Here is a 23,853-nt window from a genome sequence, read left to right as displayed (position 1 = left end):
TGTGTGTTTGGGTCTGTGTGTGTGTGTTTGTGTGTGTCTGTTTGTGTGAGCACACGTCAGGGACAGCACATGGAAGGCACCGCACCCATAACCTTCATCACAGAGCTCTGATGGAGAAGGGCAGGTCAGACCCCCATCACTGCCTTTAACACCCATTGCCCTGCTGACCATGACGATGATGATGATGATGATGATGATGATGATGATGATGATGGTGATGATTTCATGTCAACAAGGTGAGGTCAAATAGTCATGGGTGCTCAGGCCATGTTCAAACTAATGTGGAAACATAGTGTGGAATCCATTGATAATACCAATGTATCTATTATTTAAATATTAGTTTCAATTTGTGAATTTACCCATATTTTATTTGCTTCTCGTGTTGCACCGACATTGGTGTTTATTTTAATGAAAGAAACAATTGCATAATAATAAAACATTTGAAAACGCAAAATTTCTACTGCGTTTGTAGTGTCGATAGACTTTTAAGTATATTCTCCCCCCTTTCATGCATGAGCCTTCTCACGTGCCAAACATGGCTGCCCGGCCATGGACGAACCAAGGCCCTGTATGGATCATTGCACCAAAACAAACACACACACACACACACGTTTGAGCACACACCCAGAAAAGCCTTTAAGTCAGCGTTGCGACCGTCCATCACGTTTACCATTTCACACCAGAGCCGTCGCCAGGATAGAAATACACACCGGGAGCTGGGAGCAAAGTCACCCAAGTCAGGGGTGAGGGGGGAGAGAGGGAGGGAGGGAGAGCTAGTGTTCTGCAGTCTCTCTGCTCTCCACAGGCTAACCCCTGCTGCCTCATGCGCTCCACCAACCACAAAGCTCAATTGGTTTTCCCTCAGCACGAGCAAAGGAGCATTTTGATAAAAATAAGTAAGGCCTTAGTTATTATGCGGGACATTTGGTTGTATTGCTTGGGGAGGGGGCCAGGTTCTGTTGTTTGAATGGTGTGTGCGTTGACTTTTGTTGATGCGTGTGCTTTCTGTGTGAAGAGTTTGATGTAGTAGTGTACCTATTGTTTAAAGTTCATAAACTGATGGTGTATTTGACGACATGATTGAAATGGCACACAATGAAAGTCTTGGGAATGTTATTATGAAGAATATTTTGTTGAATAGACTCTTGAATAATTGTTTATGATCCACCATGGAAGAATAATAGTCTTCAATGTTAAATATTTGAAAAAACAGTGTATTTAAGATCTTTGAGAGATTCAGAGAGATTTCTTCAAAATCGTCATTCATCTGCTGATTACTCCCAAATTAGCCTTAGATAGCATGTTGACGATACCGGCAATGGAAAAATCATCCAAATCTAGCTGAATATTATTCATATCAATATAAATGACTAATGAGTGACACAATTTTGACCATGATAGGTATAAAATGTATGTATTTCCTCACAAGGCCAGTCTCGGTTGACCATAAAGAGATAGTTATTTTTTGTTTTAAGCTAAATCGTTTTTTTGGAATGTAAAAATAGATTTTCCAGTAACCACAAATCCACTTAGTGCTGCATTGTTTCTCTGTTTTTGCTAAATAATCGGTCTAAAACGTAATTTACTGCATTGAAATTATCACAGTTTTGGCTGTGTTTGTATGTTTGAGAGTCATTTTCGAAACTTCAATTGAAGCTCTAAGTGTCCGAGCATGCGTGGATCTGGTGAGAGTGGGAAGGGTTGTAGGGACCATAAGTATGTCTTTTTATCAAATGTGTTAGGCTGATACAGTTTCCTGATTGTTTACTGTCGTTTATTTCTTTAGTATTTATGTTTTACAAATGAATGTATGTTTGCTGTTTTTGGCTTGCTTGTAAGATTACTTTGTCTGTGATTTTCTGAAACATTGTTGGTGTGGACAGACGGTTGTTATTTTTAACCGCAAAAAGGGATGAAATGTGTTTTCAAAAATATCCCTGTAAGTGTGGACAAGGCTTTAAATTAGTGAGTGGTTCAGGAGGCCCGAGAGAGACGGGAGCCTGTTTCCTGTGTGCCACATGTGTGTCCGTGTAAATAACAGTCTGTTGTGTATGTTGGGTTTAAATAAGCTGTCAAAAGGAGCCGAGGGGCCAAGGGTTTGGCCGTAGGCGAAAACACACATACCATGGGGAAGGTAATTCACACTGCTTGGTCAAGAGGAGAAACAGATGGATAACAGGGGATTAGAACTCTCTCTCTCTCTCTCTCTCTCTCTCTCTCTCTCTCTCTCTCTCTCTCTCTCTCTGTCTCTCTGTCTCTCTCTGTCTCTCTCTGTCTCTCTGTCTCTCTGTCTCTCGCTCTCTCTCTCTCTCTCTCTCTCTCTCTCTCTCTCTCTCTCTCTCTCTCTCTCCTGTCTAACTCTCTCTCTCTCTCTCTCTCCTGTCTAACTCTCTATATTTATCTGTAAGGGCTATTTTGTGCCGATATGGTCAGGCCAGTGAAGCAAGACAGGGCAGCGTGATGAGGAAGAGAAGTAATGACATGCAGGTTGGTATTGAACCCGGGTCACTGTCACTATTAGAGAGCAGGCTGGAGAGTAGGGCACCTTGCTCAAGACGCCTACGTGAACAATGCGGACAAGGGGGGGGGGGAATCAAACCCAGTACCTTTTTAGATGGGAGTCAAACACCCGAGTAGTCGCCATGTTGCCCAGTAGATGGCCACTTATGCCCTTCCGTCGGCGTGGCAACGGCTCCCCCGCTGCCGGCCGTTAGACAGCAGCCGACGGGGGTCATCATGGGGTCAACGCCACCCCATCAAGTCCTGACACCAATCCCCCGGATTCATCATGGCAACATCTGGCTGCTCGTTCTGTGCGGAGCTCACTTCTCTTTATCATTAGCTCTCTCTCACTCTCACTCTCACTCTCGCTCTCACTCATACTCTCACTCTCCCTCATACTGTCTGTCTGTCTGTCTGTCTGTCTGTCTGTCTGTCTGTCTGTCTGTCTGTCTGTCTGTCTGTCTGTCTGTCTGTCTGTCTCTCTCTCTCTCTCTCTCTCTCTCTCTCTCTCTCCTGACACAGAGCTAATTTCCCAGAGGCTCATCCTGATGGACTTTTCCAGCGCAGGCTAAGAGCTAGCTGTTAGCACCAGGGGCCCCTCACCGGGCTCGCCTCCATTCGTTTTGGTGGTTGATGGGAAAATACCACACAGAGAATCCTCTGACCCATAAAGTTAGCCATGGACACAATCTTGTACCTTGGCCTTCTGTTTGTTGAGCTTCGATTTTCTCACGCTCGCTCAAAATTGTCGTTGTAATCATCAATCAAAGAGTGTCTGGGGGATGGGAAACCGGAATTAAAAAAAAACGTCATTGACCTTCTTGCAAACCACAGAAACGTTGAATCTCAATTCAGGCCAGAAAATTGGGCTTTCGATGTTTTGAGGGAATAGATGGGGGTACGATATTTCATGAATGACCCTATATTTTATTACACACCACGTAATTCCACCATGTGGAACTATGAGCTATTTTCATTTTGAATCCCCAAACCCCCCAACCCATGTTGTTCATTTCATTGTCTGTGAGATGTTTACTGTATATTTTATGATAACATTAACATATTACTCACACTTAATGTTCTTAACTAACCCCACAATGACTTGTTCTTGGTTCCTGTGACTCTGAGAATAATGTATAGAATGTAAACACAGTTCACTTTGCTTATGAGTGTATGCATCATATGTAACTCATTACACAAACCCAGCTCAGTTATTCCCTCATTTAAAGATAAATAATATATTCCAAGTGGCTGTTTCAAGCTACACTGCAATAAAAGTTATAGTTTTAATTTAAACATATTGTAGCAGGCCAGTGTTTGTGGGGTTTCCACGCCACCAAGTTGGACAGATTTAACGACACAACACACAGAGAGCAGTTCAAAGGGATGGTTTATTTATTGAGTAAACTTAACCTCCAGGGTGGGAAAAGGGTCATCCACCTCCTCTAGGATATCGTCGGTATTCAGTGCAACACTTTCCACCGATCTCTTTCTCTAAGGCCGTACCGTGCTACCAGGTGATCACACAGATCCTGCCTGTAGTGTGCTGGCCTTCCTGGTTCACACAGCCCTCCCTTCCCGTTGTGGTAGCCTGCTCTGTCTTTTACCTGCTAGCACTCCCACTTAATGACTTTCGGGCCTGTCTCGTTAAGGGGAGGAAGTCCATGTATGGCTTGGGGGTGGAGCCAGCAGGTTGCCAGACCTACCATTTCCAAAACTCCTCCCAGCAGTCTGCCACAACATATTACTGAAATAATCAACATGACTTGTTTTATGTATTTAAAATCGCTTTCTGAGTGCCAATTACATCACATTGAGTAGACCGGACAGATTTGGTAGTAACACAGCCGATTCGCAAAAGCAAAACACAGCGCTCATTGATTTCAACAAGGCCCGTTTACTTGACACAATACATTAATTCATCCAAGTAACCCGTCCAAAGGAATGCAGTCAAACCGTCTCAATCATCCTCTTGTTCAGAGTCGTAGTCATAACCAGGCGCCAGACTGAACAGCCGAGCGCCGGCAAGGCATCGACCCCTTATCTATGAGAGGTCACACCTCGCCCTCCGGAGTGTATTGACTATTTCTGATGTTGAGTGCCGCGATTTTAGCAAGCGGCGTATTGAAATGGAATAAGGAATAGAAAACCAGATGAATAGTTGCTTTATATGAAAGTGGAATGTGGAATTCTTTTAATTATATCCATTATCAACACTATCGAGAGTGTGAGGCGATTGAAGAGTCTAGTACGCTGTAGAAATAGGCTATATTTTCAAAGTAGGCTACATGAACACTGTATCAAAACTTTTGGAAGAACAATTAGTTGCTTATTGTTTGATAAACATGTCAACAAGGTAGCAGTCATTGCCGCAACCCTGTATCTATCTGATGTTTCTCACTGTGTGTTTGCGTGTGTGTTTGTGTGTGTGTGTGTGTGTGTGTGTGTGTGTGTGTGTGTGTGTGTGTGTGTGTGTGTGTGTATGTGTATGTGCATGTCTGTGTGTATGTGTGAATCTGTGCGTGTTCCCCTAGTGTATTGATGCTCTCCTAGGCCTCATTACCGATGCCCAGCGGGGACAACCAGGGCGCTTGTCACGGTCATCCATTGTAGACGGGGTCCAGATGTACCCCTACCCTCCACAAGCCCAACACAAGGACCCATGCTTAGCAACATCCATTCATTACCCGGGTAGAATTGTCACGCAGAGTGATATTATCGTCTAATATCAACGGTCACAGCCGTGTTACTAAAGACATGAAATGATTCAAACGGTTGCGTTGTCATGTGGGCGAGCCTTCCGAAACGGGGGGCTGAGTTGTGAAATAAATGGGCCTGAATAGATGTCTCCAACGCATTGTTGTAAGTGCCAGCCGATCCGCTTGAGCAAAGAATTATAGCCGCTTTTGTTAATTTTCCAGAACATCTGGTTGTTGTAAAATGATATTCATATTCATTCCTTCCTCGTTTACTCACATGAGCTTAAATGTGCTAATTAGTAAGTAAATAGGCTAGTTTGTATCTGACTTCAGTGAATTAAGTAACAGCTTTTTTTTTTTTACCAAATAAGTATCAAACTAAATGAGTTCCTTACGGTATATATCTTTTAAAAAGATTTGCTTGAGAGTGGAACCATTCAGTCTTTATCAGTGCTACCAAGCACTCAAAACATTCCCTTGGAAAAACGATTGAAGGAGTAGGAAATTCTTCCATGTTTCCATGTTGGACCCAAAGCACCAGATTTCCACGGATCTTATTGGAAAGCAGGAAAGGGAAGTGCTCTGTGGTCGTTAGCTACGGCTACATGCTCTTTTATTAAACATCTTCGAGTGTTACAGCCTTCTTAGTCTTTGATTTATAGCCGTGTTAATATCCGCCATGTGGTGGCCGCTGTAATCCAAAGAGTGGCATAATACCACAAATGCACTTTGGGGAATGGGAGGCCCCAGAGGGAATTTAACCCCTAACCCTGGTAGTGATAATGGCGTGCTCTGCCAGTTGAGTTACACAGGACGTTATTTAAGTGAAGCTATTTCTATTGTGTGTGTTGCTAATGTGTTTGAAATGAATGTTTCTTTGTTTGTTGGTTAGGCTTTCCATTGTTTCATTTTCCGAACTGTGTTCATCTTGCAGTGAAACAATGGATAATTGTTTACAAATGAATCGAGTGATGTTAATACATTAATATAATCTTAGAATCTCATCATTTCAAATGCCAGTTCAACACTCGCTTCTCCAAGCAATAAAATCTCTCTGTATTGGAACAAATCTCCTTATGAAGGTATTGTTTTAAGAGTTGCGTGTGTGTGTGTGTGTGTTTGTGTGTGTGCGTGTGCGTGTGAGCACGACTAATTGAAACAAAGCGAAGTACACCGTCATGCCCACGCATGTATCCAGTCCAATTTTAGACCCACGAAGCGTCAAATAAATAAACAAACGGCAGAGAGGCAGGAGAGAAACAGCCCATTTACCCCCCGCCCCCACACCCCAGTAGGGGAACCGGTGCGTTGAGCGGTGGCTTATTTAACGGATGGCTAGCGATACGTTGACTCCCTCCCACTGCCCCGGCTCTGTATCCTGCTGTTCATTACACTGTCCTTTATCCCACACTCACGCTGGTTGGAGGGCGAGTGCGCTCTCTTGCTTCCTTTCTCTCTCTCTCTCTCTCTCTGGCTTTCTACCTCTCCTTCTTTGTTCTCTCTACCTCTATCTCTATCCCTTTCTTCTCTCGCTAAACCTCAAACTCTCCCTCTCTCCCAACTGAGTTGGAAGGAAGGGAGGGAGAGAGAGGGGAGAGTGGACGGGAAGAGGGATCGGAACAATTGGGGGACAGAGAGGGGGAAAGGAGGCAAAAGAGAGGAGAGAGTGGGAGAGAGAAAATGTGACATAGAAAAGGGAAGGGGGAGAGAGGAGGAGAGTGGAGGGAGCAATGAAGCGAGAAGGAGAAAGACAGGAGCAGTGTGGGGGAGATTATGGGTGTAAAGGATTGAAGGAACTGCAATCAAGACACGGAGGGGGAGACTTTTCTGGATCTTGTTTCCAGCCACAGACACACACATAAGTACACATACACTCTTGGAAAAGGCACACACATTCAAACCCACACATCCGTCCCACATGTACGTACAAATCAATAGAAATGTACTTGCACGCACACTGACTTTGAAGGAGTTGAGGAGTGCTGCAGCTGTTTTCACACATGATGGGCGTGCACAAAGGACTCATTGTTTTCTCGCTCTCTCAGTCTCTGCTTGTCTCTCTCCCAATCTCTCTCTCTCTCTCTCCATCTCGAGGGGTTAGAACTGAGGTAGCATCTTATCCTTTCCCCAGGTGATAGTGAACAATTTTACACGGGACTATTTGTCAGCCACCACACACACACACACACACACACACACACACACACACACACACACACACACACACACACACACACACACACACACACACACACACACACACACACAGATGATGCACACACACAGATGCATGCGTACATACACACAAACACTGACACAGATGCGCACATACAAACACACACACACTGACACAGATGCACAAATACACATGCACACACACCCACACACTGACACAGATGTGCAAATACACACATACACTGACACTGACACACAGATGCACACATACACATGCACACACACACACACACACACACATGCACACGCAGACACGCAGATCCAAAGTGACTGTAGCAATGTCCATGCTAAATGCACAACCTAGGTGGCTGCCACCCTCCGCCTCCTCCTCTACTGGGCTCCTTCATAACTAGGATGCAGGGTGGCGATGCTGGAACCGGTTTGCTTCATAGTTTGAGTGTAATGATACACAGCAGCAGGTGTAACGTGCTGCCATGTACAGTAGATCTCCCTGAGTGTATGTGGCGGTGGCCGGTTTACTCTGTGAACGTTAATTCCTCAATGCACAACAGGTGTGCAGCCTCACCTGGCCCCCAGTCAGTCTGATTGGACTCGGGGTAGGGTGGGGCTTAAACCAGCAATCATCCACACACACTCCACGGTGACTTAAAGGGGTTTAAAATGTGTCAATGAGGAGCAGGTATAGTGGTTAGCGCACCTTGCTCTGGGATGACCGGCAGAGTCTAAATAAATCTGTCCGTAGCCCTATTAGACACAGCACAGCAAGAAACTAATCCAAAACATCTCACAACCCCTTTTCTTCTCCACAACACTATTGTTATCGCCGTCTCTAAACTCTGCGGACGGCCTGCGGCAAATCTAGTGCAGCATTTCCCCCTCAATCCGTTGTCCTGGTCGAGCCGAGTAAAGATATATTACTGTTGCAATAGAGAGAGAAACGCCCGCTCTATCCCAGTCGCTCTGTCAAACCATGAAACGCCTGTCAGACAATCCACATTGTGGGTTTAGTTTGTGATTTTTGTGCGTAAAATCCTCTCCCTCCATTATCCGACTGCTGTCAACCATTGAAATGTTTTGCGCTATAATTATTTGATTTACTGTAGGCTTACTCTTCATGTAAATATTTGACAGTTGTGTAAAACAACTGTCATGAGTCATGAAAGTAGAATAAAAAAACATCAACCATAAAAAGTAGGGTATTAAAAACATGATAGTAGATACGATACAATAGGACATCCTCCAGAAACTAATAAATAAACAGATATCTGCACCAAATATGGTCCGGTTTAGTTTTATATGTTAACTTGGTGCTTGTACTTGGATGACGCTGGTTAGATTCCCTGCCTATGCTATGGTACACACAGGGAGGACATTCAGTTTGAGACTCTCTTTCTCTGAATATATGCATCGGGATGAGATTCAGGTCTGGATCCATATTATTGGCAGGAGCCCCCACCCCCTTAAGGCTTCAACTCAAGGGGGTTCAAATCACTACAACTTGAAACCTAATTGGACAGCCTGGTTGAATGGAAACTTGCGTTATGTTTATTATTTCTACAGGGAACCTGATAATTTTCTTGATCGTGGTTATTTGCATTATACATTAATATATTTCTCCCTTTTTATGGTTAAACTTCCCTGATTTGTATTCAAGTATTCTTGAATACTTGATGATTATCACAGCTATTACTTTTATTATCAATCATTAATTTTATTACCAGCAGAAGTCAACCCCCCCCCCCACCCCTCAACACACACACACGCACGCACGCACGCACGCACACACACTTTCCGCAACCACAGCGACATTTTCATCCGCCAGCACCAGTTGTGCTCTGAAACTGAAACCGATCTCCTACTAATGACACGTTATTGTTTTAAGACTTTGATTGTAACGTAATAACACGATCGCAATAAACAGCAAACAAGGGATACGGCTTATTGTCTGTGCGTGTTAATTCGTTTCCGTGTCTGATTACACGACTGCGCACTCTCTCCGTCTCATTTCAGCAGGGCCGGTGAAAGGAGAACGCTCGCCGTCGTCAATTCAATTCAATTACATTTAATTAGCACGGTGGTGACGGGGAACAGAATCAAATGTGGGGCGAAGGAGAGATAGCAGAAAAAAGAAAGAAGAAAAATTCAGGCGCATAGGGCTTCCAATAATGACACGGATTACACACGAGTGAATGCTTCTCAAATCTGCAACCTTTTTGGTATTTTTAACGTTAAGCATGTTAAATAAAATGACTTAATTTCAAACAGTAATCAGAGAGTTCAATTGGAATGGGGAAAGAGGAGGGCCTAGGTCTCTTTTAAAATCAGATTCATCAGTTCGTTTGACAGTTGATTATATAATTTATCCACTTGGATGGCATGTAAGTGCATTTGAAGGCGTTTTGTTTGTTTATGGAAATTGCCTTTGCCTTGTCAATGTGTCTCTTAACCAAAGGCAAGTTTGTTTTTCACATTAGAAAGCGTCTTAATGGAAGTGTTGAGCATCCTCCTCTGATAAGTTCTCCGTACTTGTTAACAACCCCTCTCGCACAAACACGGATAAAGCCACCTTCTTTATTTAGCAACAGGTGCTCTTAATAAAGACATTGATTGCGCCTGACCCCTTTCAGCTTAATCGACCCCTCGTGGTGTGTCTCTTACACACACACACACACACACACACACACACACACACACACACACACACACACACACACGGACACACAGAAGGGTAACACATACGTCACCTTCCAACCTCAATAGTGTCCTCCGACTTCCCCCCCCCTCCCTTAAAAATCTCCAGGATATATGATACTGATTGATTCCTCAAACAGGTGTTTGACCGCACAGATGGGGGCAAACCAAATCACATGTACATGACAGAAATAAAAAAACAACATTATTATTGTATGATTAATAATATTCGATTTTTTCTTTTTCCAACGAGGTATCGTTGTAAACTCAACGTGTTGAGTTGGACCATGTCTGAAGCAGCGCGTGTCGGATAAAGGGATGATGGATGAGTTTGGAGCGCGTGGGCTTCCCCACTGACCGGCGCGTAACGCGTATAGTTCAGTCGGGTGTGGAGTCAAGTATGACCGCTTAGTTAGCTCAGTTATCACCGATTGTAAGCTGCACGCTTTTTTCGTTCGGAAGAACTAATCGGTTTCTCGGAGTCTCGCGGAGGTGGAAAAAGGCGGGGCGTGTCACAGTGTCAGCGGCCCTCCTTGCACGGTCCTGCTCGGCGCGTGCTGCTGCTGCTGTAGCGTCTGCTCCGCGAGACCGCAGGTGGAACGTGTTCGCTCGTGACGTTCACATCTGCTCGCGCTGGATAACGGACCCTATTACCCCCAGAAGAGCGAGGCATTTCCAGGGATATTTACCACGCGAGTCTTGGAGAATTATTCATAGGGATTCCGCGAGAACACAAGTAAGGACTTTGTTTGTATCCTTCTGCTGCTTTCTTCTGTTTGTTCCCCGTGCTCTGTGCCGTTTTTGTGGGGCTGCATATCTCTGCTTTCGGGTTTGCGGTGAGGCTTTTTTTCTTTGGTGGGAAGGGGGTGATGGAGGGGGGGTGGTGGTGGGGTACTCCGCGATGAACGGATACAATCTGGTCGCGCAGTGTTTAGCCAACTGTCGGGACGCGGTCCGTACACACGTGTGTTAATAATACTGATCCCCATTTACAAACACACACATTTTAAAAGTCAAGCGCAAACGATGCGTAAAGGGGCCATTGGAAAGGTTGGAAAAGGCGGCTCTTTTCTGGGGTCCGGAGGGGTAGGGTAGATTATTGTGATTTTTTTGTTGCAGAATTGGGATTTTAAATATGAATCCCAGAAAAAGAGAGAGGTAAAGCGGCCACACGCCGTGACTCTGGCCGCAGTATGAACATTAAGTGTGGATAATGAATGAATGAATTGAGCCTTTAGCGTTGTGTGATCGTATTGGTTTCGATTGGATTTATTGTCGCGATTTTATGTTTTTACTTATATCCTACTAGTGTCCACGTCGCCAAGGTCCCGTGGTTGAGGCATGTAGACTGTGTTTTGTGGCTGGCAGGTGGGTTAAAAAAAATCACACAGTGACACTCTTTAAAACACATAAACATGTTTTGGACACAGTCAAATTGGGGAAAAAGGCTGAACTAAAACACATTCGTGTGTCCCATGGTTTTGTCCACAGAAATGTGCACTATTGTGCAATATGCTTCTTCGATAACAAGCAATGCATAATTGAATACCCTCAAATACCGCACCAGAGCGCATTTGTGCTGGTTGCAACCGTGTGGCAATGCTGTGACCGTGTGGACACTCGTCTGGTGACGAGGGCTTTTTTATCTTGAACTTATGGGTAGGAATATCGATAGAATATGGATCAGGCGACTTATTGAGACTGCATGCAACTCGTGCGCCACGATGTCTCCAAACGCCCACTGGGGAGCGTATACGACTTCTTTACACACGCACGCACGCACGCACGCACGGAAAATTCCCATCGAACAAGGAGAGGTGCATACGTTAACGACGGAGGAGACGAAATGTACCACTGTCACGTGACATAACTCATACGTTTAGAGTTTCAATGGCGAAGAGAGAGATGGAGACACTAAGTTTTTATGCCCGTCCGCGTTGATTTGCGCAAGCTAATGCCGTCACCAGGGAGGAGATGAGGGTGAGGGAAGAAAATGCGGTCCTGCTCCGCACTGAATGACTAGATGAAAGAAAGAGAAGAAATCACTTACGCAGCTCCTCTTATGATTGTCTACAACAGCAGACTGCCAAGACGCAGTGGGTCAAACGGATCATCAAATATTCAGTAACTTCCATCAGTGTGTCGTTTCAAGCCGTCTAGCCGTTCAGCCAGGAAATTAGATGTTGTTTCGTTTCAACAGTAAGGGTTTCTTTTTTTATACTCTTATCTTACCCGTTTGGGCTTTGGATGGGGTCAGAGTTGGAGGTGATTTCCAAGCACTTATTGACACAGGTTGCTTTAATGAATTTATGCTTGAATAATTGATGGGTGCAGAAAAAGGTTAGGTCGTCTCAACGTGTCAAACAAACTAGACCTCTGTTACGTTCCCTTGGCTTTGGGGTCAAAGGTCAAGGAGAGGAGTAATGATTTAGTGGCTATGGGCCACTGGACAAAAAAGTACATCCCACAGAACTGTCTGACGTCCAGATTGCAGGTTTCACCATTGAAATAACAAGCAAAACAAACAAATAAACAAGGAAAGATTCCCTTCAATAAAACAAAATAGCCCCCCCCACTATCTTAACCCACCTTTGACAGTACAGTGTCTGTAACGAGGAGAGACACACACACACACACACACACACACACACACACACACACACACACACACACACACACACACACACACACACACACACACACACACACACACACACACACACACACACACACACACACACACGATTTGTATTGGACCCTCTTGTTCTCGCAGCTCTCGGTTCACATCATGAAAGCACCCCTTCATCTCCATTGTGGAGCCAGATGACTTATTATAATTGCAAATTACCCGGCAATTTGAATAATTTCCTCAGACCTTTTGAACTGTTCGTTATTCAGATGAGGAGCTATAGCGAGAATTTAGCTCCTCTTGTCTTTTTTATTTTGCGAGCCTTTTTGTTTCGTTCACCCGAGCGGCTCGTTTACTTTTGATGAGAAGGTGTGTGCTGGGGGAGGGGTTGGCTTGAATGTCATCAGAAGAGGGTGTGACGTGGTGTGGAAAGCAGCGCTTATTGTTCTATAAATGTTTACCCCGGCGCTGTTCTTGTCTTATGATTAGTCTCTGAGGAGAAAGTGATACCACAGGCATTCAAGTGGTGGAACAAAGCTTAGGATGGTTCGGATCGAGCTAACTCATGGCATATCAACACAACTCATGATATCCTCTTCCATCTTAGTTTTGACGTGGACACCGTCAGGGCTTCGCCCAAGAATCAAGCGGGCTATTTAGGTATGGTACAGATATGTTTACGTCCCTACCGATAGGGATGGTCTTAAAGACATCAATCAGTTGTCCATTGAAACATTTCTATGTCCTCTCCACCGAGCTCAACTGGTAGAGCATGGTGCTTTACCAATGCCAGGGTTAGGGTTTGAATGGGTCATGTTTTTACCGCATTGTAAGATGCCTCGACGAAGAAGCCTCTAACAATAGCGTATGTAGTTTAAATCATCTTGTTTTGACGGTATGACCATGCAACACCTTTGTAGCTACTGCGTTACTGTGTACCAACCATCACCGACCCTATGACGGCTTTACATATCCTCCCTGGCTCTAAGCAGCTGGTGTTTAGCAGGGCTGCAAGGTGCAAAGACTGCCAGCAACACATAAACACTTCTGACTCGCAAGCCAGCACTGTTAACTGTGGGCGTGTGTGTGTGTGTGTTTGTGTGTGTGTGTGTGTGTGTGTGTGCCATTTTGACCTGCCAGCGATGCAGGCAACATCCGCCCATTTCACCTCAGCCGAGACGCTCTGCTGTGCCAGGGCCAGACGCTCTCTCTCTCTCTCTCTCTCTCTCTCTCTCTCTCTCTCTCTCTCTCTCTCTCTCTCTCTCTCTCTCTCTCTCTCTCTCTCTCTCTCTCTCTCTCGCCGTCCCTCTCTCTCGCCGTCCCTCTCTCTCGCCGTCCCTCTCTTTCACTTCCCGTTTTTCTCAGTCTACAGGGCTCACTCTTTCTCCCTGTTTGTCTGTCACTCCCTTCCCTCTCTCCCTCTCTCCAAGACAGACCAACGTGAGAGAAGGCCGAGGGGAATGAAGAGTGGGGTTACATCCACTGGGAGGGAAGGAGTGACGGGAGGAAAGAGGGTGGGAGGGAAAGCGAGAAAGAGAGAGAAGGGTGTGAGGGATGAGGGACAGATGATGGGGTGGGAAGTGAGGAACGAGCAAGGGCGAGAGGTATGGATACAAAGAAGGAGGACGGGAGAGGAAGGGAGAGGAAGGGAGGAAGAGAGAGGAAGGGAAGGAGGGACAGGGTCTCAGGATTGCTAATCTCCAGTTATCCCTAACGAGGCATCGAGGAGAGCAATCTGGCTCATTAGCTTCCTCCAAGGCATCCCTCCTTCTGCCCAACCCCCATCCCTTCCTTCATCCAACCATCCATCCCTCCATCCTTCGTCTCTCCCTTCATCCACTGGAAGACGGAGGAGGAGCGAGTAGACTGGCTTAGAAGCAGCTTGAGGGAGAACACCGGATACTTTGTATGAATAGAAAACGAAGGACCTTCACTCTGTTCTCTCCGCCCACTGAAGGAAAGGGCCAGTGTGTACTGCAGCCCTCTCTCTCTCTTTCTCTGTCTCGCTTTGTCTGCGAGTTTCTCTTTGACCATCTCTCTCTGTCTTTCTCTATCACCCGCTCCCCCCCCCCCCTCTCTCTCTCCCTTATGCCCCACTTTGATCAGGTTACCAGCAGGGCATCCATGTGCGGTTTCAGCGGCCGGGTAAATAAAAACGGCTGTAATGTAAACCATGCTGGATCGGATGTTTCCTATTGAGCGTGTGCGAGTCACAATAGATTTCTCTATCTCAGTCTCTCTCTCTCCTTCCCTCGGTCAGTCGGTCAGCCGGGTCCAGGGGTGCCGTGGTGTGCTGAGGCACATAAAGACCAGGGGCTTTTGCACACAGCTTGGGCACGGCCGCCTCTTGTGGTCTCTGTTAATGGAGACGCGGTCGGTCGAGCCCGATAATCCCGGGCTTCAGCCCCGTGTCCGTGGCTTCCTTCAAAGGGACGGGCGATCGCTGCTCTACTCCCCTCCCAGAGCTTTCACACAGTGCAACCGCAGAGTCCTGTAGTCAGTGAGCTCTATTGTACAACAGAAGTCCTGTTCTGAAACGCCTGGACGAATCTCTGATCAAATAATCCATCGATGATCCGAAAAGAGAATCTGTGGTAAAATAAAACCTTATTTGATCTAAAATGGTTTTTCTCTGTATCTGAGCCCTGGCACACCTGGGATGGAAACGTGAAATATTTGCATTGCAGTATTGGCTGAATGGGGCCCTGAATGGGGCCCTATAGGGATGTTCAGTACTTTCTTAAACGATATAAAAGAGAAATATCAGTAATAATAGAACGATGCTTAAAGCTACATCCCCAATGACTATGCCTCAAATTTATGTTTTCTTAGCCATAAAGTTGGCCTACGCCGACAGTATGCTACCCTAGAGTGTTTGCCTACCTGGATTAAGCTGCACCTTGCAGTAAGCACCCCAGGGGAGTTGTACACATGTTTTTCTGTGGTGCTTTATTCTAAGGCAGCAGCCGTCAGCTTCATGTGCCTGGTGCCTTCCCTCTCTTCCCTCCGCCCCGCCTGCTGCCACTGAGCTGTTTAACCCAAATTACTTACAGTGTGGAGGAAGCCGCCTGCTTGCACCAGTTTTAAAAATACACCGCACCCGGCCCACGTACCGCGGCACAACCCTAACTAACGCCGTTGCACCAATTGGGTCGGCAGGCGCCGTAGCGTACGGGCACGGATATCGGGTCAAGTTGGGGGTGACGATCTCTGGCGACGACGGCGAGGAAGGTCAGGTTTAGGGTGTGGGAAGTTTTGGGTCTCAGTCTTTTTTTTACAACTCAAGCCAGTTTTTGGTATTCGTGTGGGGACATCTGTGTGGCCCGCGGTGGGTGAGTGTGTGTGTGAGAGCACGCTGTGTGTGACTCGTCGTGGATCCCCCGGAGGGAACTGAAGAAGTCGCCGTCTTGGTTGCGTAATGCAATTGTGGGACACACACACACACACACACACACACATACACACACACACACGCAAAGCACAATTAAACCGAAAAACGCACGTAAGAGTTAATGTGGCGATAACTGTGTGTGTGTGTGTGTGTGTGTGTGTGTGTGTGTGTGTGTGTGTGTGTGTGTGTGTGTGTGTGTGTGTGTGTGTGTCGGAAGCTAATCCTCGCTCTCAGGGATAGCACAGATTCGTACATTTATTTTGCATAATCATGCTACATGCTTGCATAACCCATGCATGACTAACTACATTTTTACTTTGGATTTCATTTCACTTAAGCTCGTTTGAATAGGCTTTACTTAATAAGATGGAGAAAGCAGCCTAAGTATGGAAACCGTTTGGGTTTAATTTTATGTTCTTTGAGTATATCGGTTCACCAATAAATGGCATAGTCAGTTGCTATGGAGAAAGGAAATTACATAATAATACATTTTGAATCTCATTTTATCATGGCATTGCAAGTGGATGGTCAAAAAGTAGTGGGGGTTAAGGGATTCAAAACCGATTTTATAAGTTCCCATTTTGTCTTCCCCTTGCTCATCTACCGGTTGTGGTTTAGAGAGCGAGAGAGGCCCATTTGATACACTGTACACTCAATGTGTTCCATTTTAGCTTTGTTGTACCACGATCCTTCCAAGTCTCGGCCCTGCTTTTCCTCCTCAACTCCCCGACCGTGCCTCTCCAGAGAATCCTTTTGAAACGCCAGGCGCTAGCACGTCTCTGAGAATAAATATCATGCCCTTGAGATGTTTTGTGTATGCTGATACACTTCAGTAAGCGTCAAAGAAACTACGAAGACCTTTCGTCTGTCAAGAGTTTTATGAAAAGCAAAAAAATGCATATGTGAGGCAGCAGTACATGCAGCCGTCTCGCTACAGACAGGATGGAAAAGGCAAGCATCCTTAGGTCGCCAGATTGATCCTACAGTACACCTGTTCGCTATTCAGTGACATCCTGTACCCATTTCTCTTCCTCCTGTGAAAGGTGTGAGCCATGTGGCACACTTAGGAAATGGAGGAGAGGTGGAAATTGGGGGCTGTCAAAGAAAATGGTCTCTACCTAATATACCATTCTGCCCATTATACCAGTCTCTCTCTCCACCTAATATACCAGTCTCTCTACCCAATATACCACTCTCTCGAACCAATGTTCCAGTCTCACTTCTCTATCCACTATCATTTATTTGGGTGTATCAGGTGTTGTTGTTGCTGTGTGTTTTGTCATTTATCTTCAAGGGTCCTATTACCACAAGATTTATGAATAAAACATACTACGAGACCTTTCTTTTTAGTAATTTCCCCCCTTTCTCCCATCATGTGATAATGAGAGCTGCACATTGGTTCTAAATTAACCAGAATGCCTCTGGGGTCTAGCAGCACTCCATGCCAGCAATGCTGCTAGAACAGCCCAACTGATGGGGGGGGGGGGGGGTTGAACACATGATAAGTAGTCTGTGTTCTCTCTCTCTCTCTCTCTCTCTCTCTGGTGTGGATGGTCAGGTGTGACTCAGCACTGTAGCACCTGTCTGTGTGGATGCTATCTTCAGAAGCCCCTCCCATCGCTCTCCCAGAGTCACGTCAGGGGGTTGTTTGTGTGAGTGTGTGTGATATACGATATCTGCCAGCCTGACTCTTTGTAGGTCGGAGAGGAACACTGACTGAGGATGGTAGAGGGACAGAGAGGATGGTAGAGAGAGAGGTTCAGAATTAGAGAGATCAATGCAACTGACTCTAAGAGATAGATTGGGAATGGGGAAGGTAGGCTTGGAATGGGAGAGGTAGGCTTGGAATGGGAGAGGTAGGCTTGGAATGAGAAAGAGAGACTGAGAAAGGGAGAGGCAGACTGGGAATGGGAGAGGCAGACTGGGAATGGGAGAGGCAGGCTGGGAATGGGAGAGGCAGGCTGGGAATGGGAGAGGGAGAGAAGGAGAGAGAATAAATTGAGGAAAAATAATCTCACATTCAAAAGTCGGCACCCATCGAGGCTTATTCACAATTTTCTTTCATTGATAAACTGCATTGGTACAAACACAAACAGACGCACACACGCACCCACACAAGCACACACGCGCACACACACACACACACACACACACACACACACACACATTCTTCCATGCTCACTTTTGGGTATTAAGGGTACTAATCTGTGCATGGCTGCCCCTCTCCAGGGCCCAAACCACACCGCTTCTCTCATGATTAATCCACTATTAGTCTCCCCCACCTTCCCCCCCCCTCTCCCCTGTCTCCCGCTACCACCAACATAAATCACAGAAAAACATGCCCCCCCCCCCCCCCCCCCCATCGCTGCGTGCCTTTAAAGGGCGAAGGGGAACATAAGTGTGATCTTGGGTCTATCTCACCATACGCGTCTCTCCTCTATCTCTCCTCCTCCTCTCCTCACTCCCTATTCCCAGGGGCGCTCTTGGCAAATTCCTTTCCCCCGTTCCGTAAACGCCCGGCTCAGCATCTTTTGGAAATCATCCATTATTAATCCTCGCAGTACACCCAGGGTTTCGCTCGGCCTTGTCGTGGCCTTCGCTGGAATCACAGAGAATCATTGAGGAGGGCTGAGGGATTTTGGTCAGAATCAAGTCACTATTTTAATCATTTAGTCACCGATATTTATCCAAGGCGCAGGAAGAGATTAGCAGCTAGGGCCTAGCTACAGGATAGACTGTAGCTAGGCCTACAGACAACACCCTAACCCCAAGTCTAGTAATAGTTGTTGATAGTTATCCTAAAACACTAAACTACTGTGTGTGTGTGTGTGTGTGTGTGCGTGTGCGTGCGTGCGTGCGTTCAAAACCACTTGTGCGCCCTCAAATCCTTCGTGTCTTAAGCAAGGGTTCAAAGGATCCTATTTCAGCACCACGGACAGCTCCCCGCCCGGTCCGTGAGTCACATTCTCCCATGTCAGGACCACGGATAGCTCCCATCCTAAACTTTCGTACACTCGTATTTTAATCGACGATTAGAAAGGACGTCTTATTTCAGCACCGCGGACAGCTCCACATGGCGGCCCTGTCTGCTGCCATTGTGGCGCACAGGTTCCTGTTTCAGGACAATGGACAGCTCCATCCCCACACGCGGACTTGCAGATAAACGGAAGGTTAAAAGGGAAGCCTTTCTTCAGCACCGCGGACAGCTCTACACGCGTGCCCTGTCTTTGGTTCACCGGGGGCTCGTGTTTCAGGACCATGGCCAGCTACACACCCGTCATATTTTAACTGAGGGTTAAAGGGGAGGTCGTATGCAGCACCGCGGACAGCTCTCAAGCCTGCCCTGTCCACTGTTACTGCGGTACTACTGGCTCCTTTTGGACAGCTCCTCTCACCTTTATTCACTCCATCTGACTCCCAACCTAACCCTTATCCTTCCCCCCCCCCCCCCCTCTCCCCGCCCCACACACACACAAACACACACAATCCAATGAAATGTACTTTCGAGAGATGCTGTCAGCTCTCACAGGAACCTGCATGTGTGTGTATGTGTGTATGTTAACTTCTCAAATCCTATCTTCCTTGACTCTGTCTCTCTCTCTTTCTCTCTTTCCCTTTCTCGCTCTCGCTCTCTCGCTCTCGCGCCCTCACCTGCCCTGTGTTTTGTTATCTTTTGCCGGATGGGAGGGGGGGAGGAGTTGTTGTCAATAGAGGTGGTATGGGGTGACAGTCTTTTGCAGTGTGTGTGTGTGTGTGTGTGTGTGTGTGTTTGTCTGTGTGCGTTTGTGATTATGCACCTGAAGTTTGGCACTTTGTTGAAAGCCTTTATCAATGAATATTAATATTAACACTGCATTCCTCAATGCGTAATGTCAGGTTTGCTGTTTAGGAAGGGGTGTGTGTGTGTGTGTGTGTGTGTGTGTGTGTGTGTGTGTGTGTGTGTGTGTGTGTGCATACAGGCTCTGTACCTGTGACCCGGTGAAGGATGAGGATGTGACAGCTGAGGCCTCTCCTCCGTCACAAACCATTGCCGGGCATGGCAGAACGACATCTGTTTACTGTCAACGAGACGAGAGGGAGACAAAGACGGAGAGGAGGAGAGAAGGAGGATGAGCCGGGGGGAGATAATGGACCAGTGACAGGGATTGAGACTGGGAGAGCGATAGAACAGGAGGGGAACACACCGAGGGGAAGAGTTGAAAGGTTGTACGGTTGTTGACACACACGCACACACACGCGCGCGCGCACACAGGAGTATTTTGTACTCCTAGTCATCCAATATATATATATATATATATATATATATATATATATATATATATATATATATATATATATATATTATCTATAGATAGATGATGTACATGATTTTTATTGATTTGGTAAGGGCTGGTCTATTTCATTCACACGTCATCTATACTAGAAGACATGTGAGTCTTTCACTTCCACCGTGAACATAATGTCCCCCCCAGTCAGCCACACAGAGAGGTAGGGAAAGGGCTATGGAGTGGAATGGAGGGGTAGATGTGGATCCCAGTCGCGGTATATTATATATCTCTGTAAATGTCTGGCTTCTCCATGCCTGGCCTGAAATCTCCCATTCCTCCTCCTCCTCCTCCTCCTTCTCCTCTCTGCCCGTCGGTCGCTCAAACGCAGCACCACCGGATAGCTCCTCCTTCCTACTCCCCGTTGTGCAGAGTTGTATCTTTTCACCCCCCCTCACTCGTGCCCTGACATGCCAGATGTATTCCCTCCTCCTCCTTGTCTGCCCTCTCCTCTTGCAGCCTGCAGGAGGGAAAGCATTTTGCTCTTGCCCGCACATGTGAAATGGTATTTCTTTTGTGAGCGGTGCCCTATAGGGATTCATATTGCCTCATTTGGATGCTGTCAATGAACACCGCATACTGTGGATACTCTAGATGAAGGGTGGGGGGGGGGGAGTTAAGAAATAAAGTAAGTATGGAAGGAAAGATAATTAAGAATTGGATGGAAAGAAATGTGGGGAGTAAGGAAAGAATGGAAGGAAGACAAAGGAGATGATGAACTGCTTTTGAGGTTTTAGAAAAAGGCCTGATTTCTCTAGGGTCATTGTGGGGGATGTAGCATGACCTTGTCAGCCTAGCGTACTCATGCTAATGTTTAGTGCTGCACAGATTATTATTGGCCAATGTATGCCCTTAACACATTATCGCAGACTTGACTTGAAGTAAGGTAGCAGGCTCCACTTAGGTTGCCACGCCGCCTTCGTTGACTACTTAAAATTATAACACACGAGACCTGCACTTTAAAGTGAAAGCCTAATGCGCAACACACTTGTATATCTGGGTAATAGGCCTCCGCCAGATCACAGGAAGCAAAAGGTAGGCTACTACTATATGCATCTCCCATGTAGCCATATTGCCCATCGCACCATCATCATTAACAATCCAGACACGTGTAGTTAAATCTGTCCTCTATTTATTCTGTTTACAAATACTATAATAATGACCAATGATCTGTCCAAGTCATTATCTGTTGTGGAAATCTTCAAAATCTGCCTCTTCCCTGTTTCCCATTTTCTCTGCCTGCGAATATCGATATGTGTTGATTTATTATAGGTTTGATTTAATCTGTGTTGGGTGTCTATTATCCATAGAGGCTATGGCATTTTCCGTTAAAGCTCCTTATAATGCGTGAGTGAGGGTGCGATGGCCTAACTCAGTCCAATGAATCCCACTGAATCTTTCTCCTTTGCTAGTGAAGTTAAATTAATTCAGTGTTCATTTGAAAGGGATGGGCCTTAACCTACCTGCTCAGTGGTTCTCTACTAAGGTTTCGGTGGTAAATGCAAATTTATTATTTTGTTACATTTACAAAAACAAGACTTCTACATGCCAAGCGGTGCCCATCTTAGTGGGTGATCTTAGATAGTGAGTTATTCCTAGAGGTAGCTTCTCTATTCCCACTCATCACTTTGACTTGGTTAGTGTGTGTGTGTATGTGTGTGTGTCTGTGTGTGTGTGTGTGTGTGTGTGTGTGTGTGTGTGTGTGTGTGTGTGTGTGTGTCTGCGCACTCATTCAAGGTGTTTGCATGAGAGCGGCATTGCTGACGAGGATATTAAATCATTAGGTGTCTCTGGCCTTGTTGACGGGAAGCCCCTCCTGGTTCCGATATTATATTAAATTATATTATATGATCCATCATATTATGTTGTGTTATAGGGCAGCTCGTCGCTGGGTTCTAAAGGCCGTCTAATGTAATCAGCCAAGGTCTGATTGCTTGTAGTGTGGAGAGACACACTCGACCAGACTAGTGAGCGCACTAATGCACCGCAGACATCCAGGGACAGACTGGGCACGGCCCGTCTAGGTGCTGCCGTGAGGCCGCCTCTTCATTTAAGACCTCTCAGTGTCCGTGAGTGGCTGGGAGGGAGGGATCGAGGGAGAGGGAGGGAATGAGTTGGGTAGAGTGAATGAGTGAGAGACGGGGAGCGCGAGGGTTAAGTGAGGGAGAGTGAGGGTGCAGCTGTGAGTATGAGTGAAGTTTGGATGAGTGAATGTACTTTAAGGGACTCAAACATTGTCTTCCAATTCAGCGACAATCACAGGCTTTATTCAACATTTATTATTTCTGATTGATAACTCATAATCTGATAAAGTGTGTCGGTGCACGTCAATGTGTGCGAGTGTACGTCGAGGTGCGGAAGTGTGTACTTTGTGTGTGTGATTTGAGGATTTATGTCATCTCCCGCAGTCAGCGATTTGAAGGCTTCATCATTAGGTCCCGGTGTAAATCTGGATCAGTTTATTGGCTGTCGGACCCGTCTGTCAATCACCCCTACTCCTGTTATTCGTCGGCCGGCTGGAGTCTACTTCTACAAGAGCCATAAACTGTATTTGCGGTTATTCACAGAGAAACTGACTGCTCTTGAAGAGTGCCGGGCATGCACAGATGGTGTTTTCCGCAGGGGGTAGAGGTTTTTTGGCTTGACTCTTGTTTTTATTTTGTATTTGTAGTGTATGAATGTTAATTCAGCCAAGCACTCTGAGCTCCTCCATATTTATTTCTTACTCGTCCTTCTGGGAGTCTTTTGGTTTGCCTGGAGAGATCCCGGAGCGTCGTTTACCGCGGGGCACTGAAGCCTGCTGGGACCGTACCTGGGATCAAGGGCTTCACAAATACAAGCAGACCAGACGCAGGCCAGACGTCTGAATATTTATCATCTCATCTGATCCAGGGATATCCATACAAACACAACACCCAGCCAGCCTAGAGATAGACGGCTCCTTTACATGAATCACTTGTTTTTAATTCATGCATTTAGTGCAATTAACTTTTACGAACAGCAGCTCATGGCTGTTTGAATTGGGCCCCTGCACAGAGGAAAACCAATCAAGATCCTCCAGACGGACTATGTGGTTAGATCTGGGATTGGGGATTGGACCCCCTGGCTACCAGAGGGGTTCTGTCCTGGAGACCCCCACTCCCAATCATCAAACGCTGGTTTTCAGCAGCGTCACGCTACGTTCCCCGTCTCGCTCAATGTACTTTGTTGAACAATGTGTACGCACAAGCAGGTAGGAACACACTCACACACAGGGCGACTGTGCTCTTGCGTTCTCTCGCTCTCCATCTCCCTGGTGACTCCCTTATCACCCACCCACGTTCACACACAATCACACCCACGCAAACCGCAGCGACGGTAGAAAAAAAAAAAAGCAACCGAGCCACAATCATTTGTTTCAATCGCCCCCCCCCCCCCCCT

General features: G+C 46.3%; 1 protein-coding gene across 1 annotated transcript in view; it reads left to right on the top strand.

The window, feature by feature from the left end:
* Positions 1-10,459: 10,459 nt before the first annotated feature.
* The window catches only part of nrxn2b (neurexin 2b), a 611,205-nt gene continuing 597,811 nt past the window's right edge, over positions 10,460-23,853 (top strand). The window contains 1 exon segment of the mRNA XM_030338327.1: positions 10,460-10,824. The gene's annotated coding sequence lies outside the window, so the exon portion shown is untranslated.

This window comes from Gadus morhua, chromosome 17 (assembly GCF_902167405.1).
Source record: "Gadus morhua chromosome 17, gadMor3.0, whole genome shotgun sequence".
Classification (NCBI taxonomy): domain Eukaryota; kingdom Metazoa; phylum Chordata; class Actinopteri; order Gadiformes; family Gadidae; genus Gadus; species Gadus morhua.
Note: the sequence above shows the minus strand (reverse complement) of the source record. Positions and strands in the feature narration are given on the sequence as shown.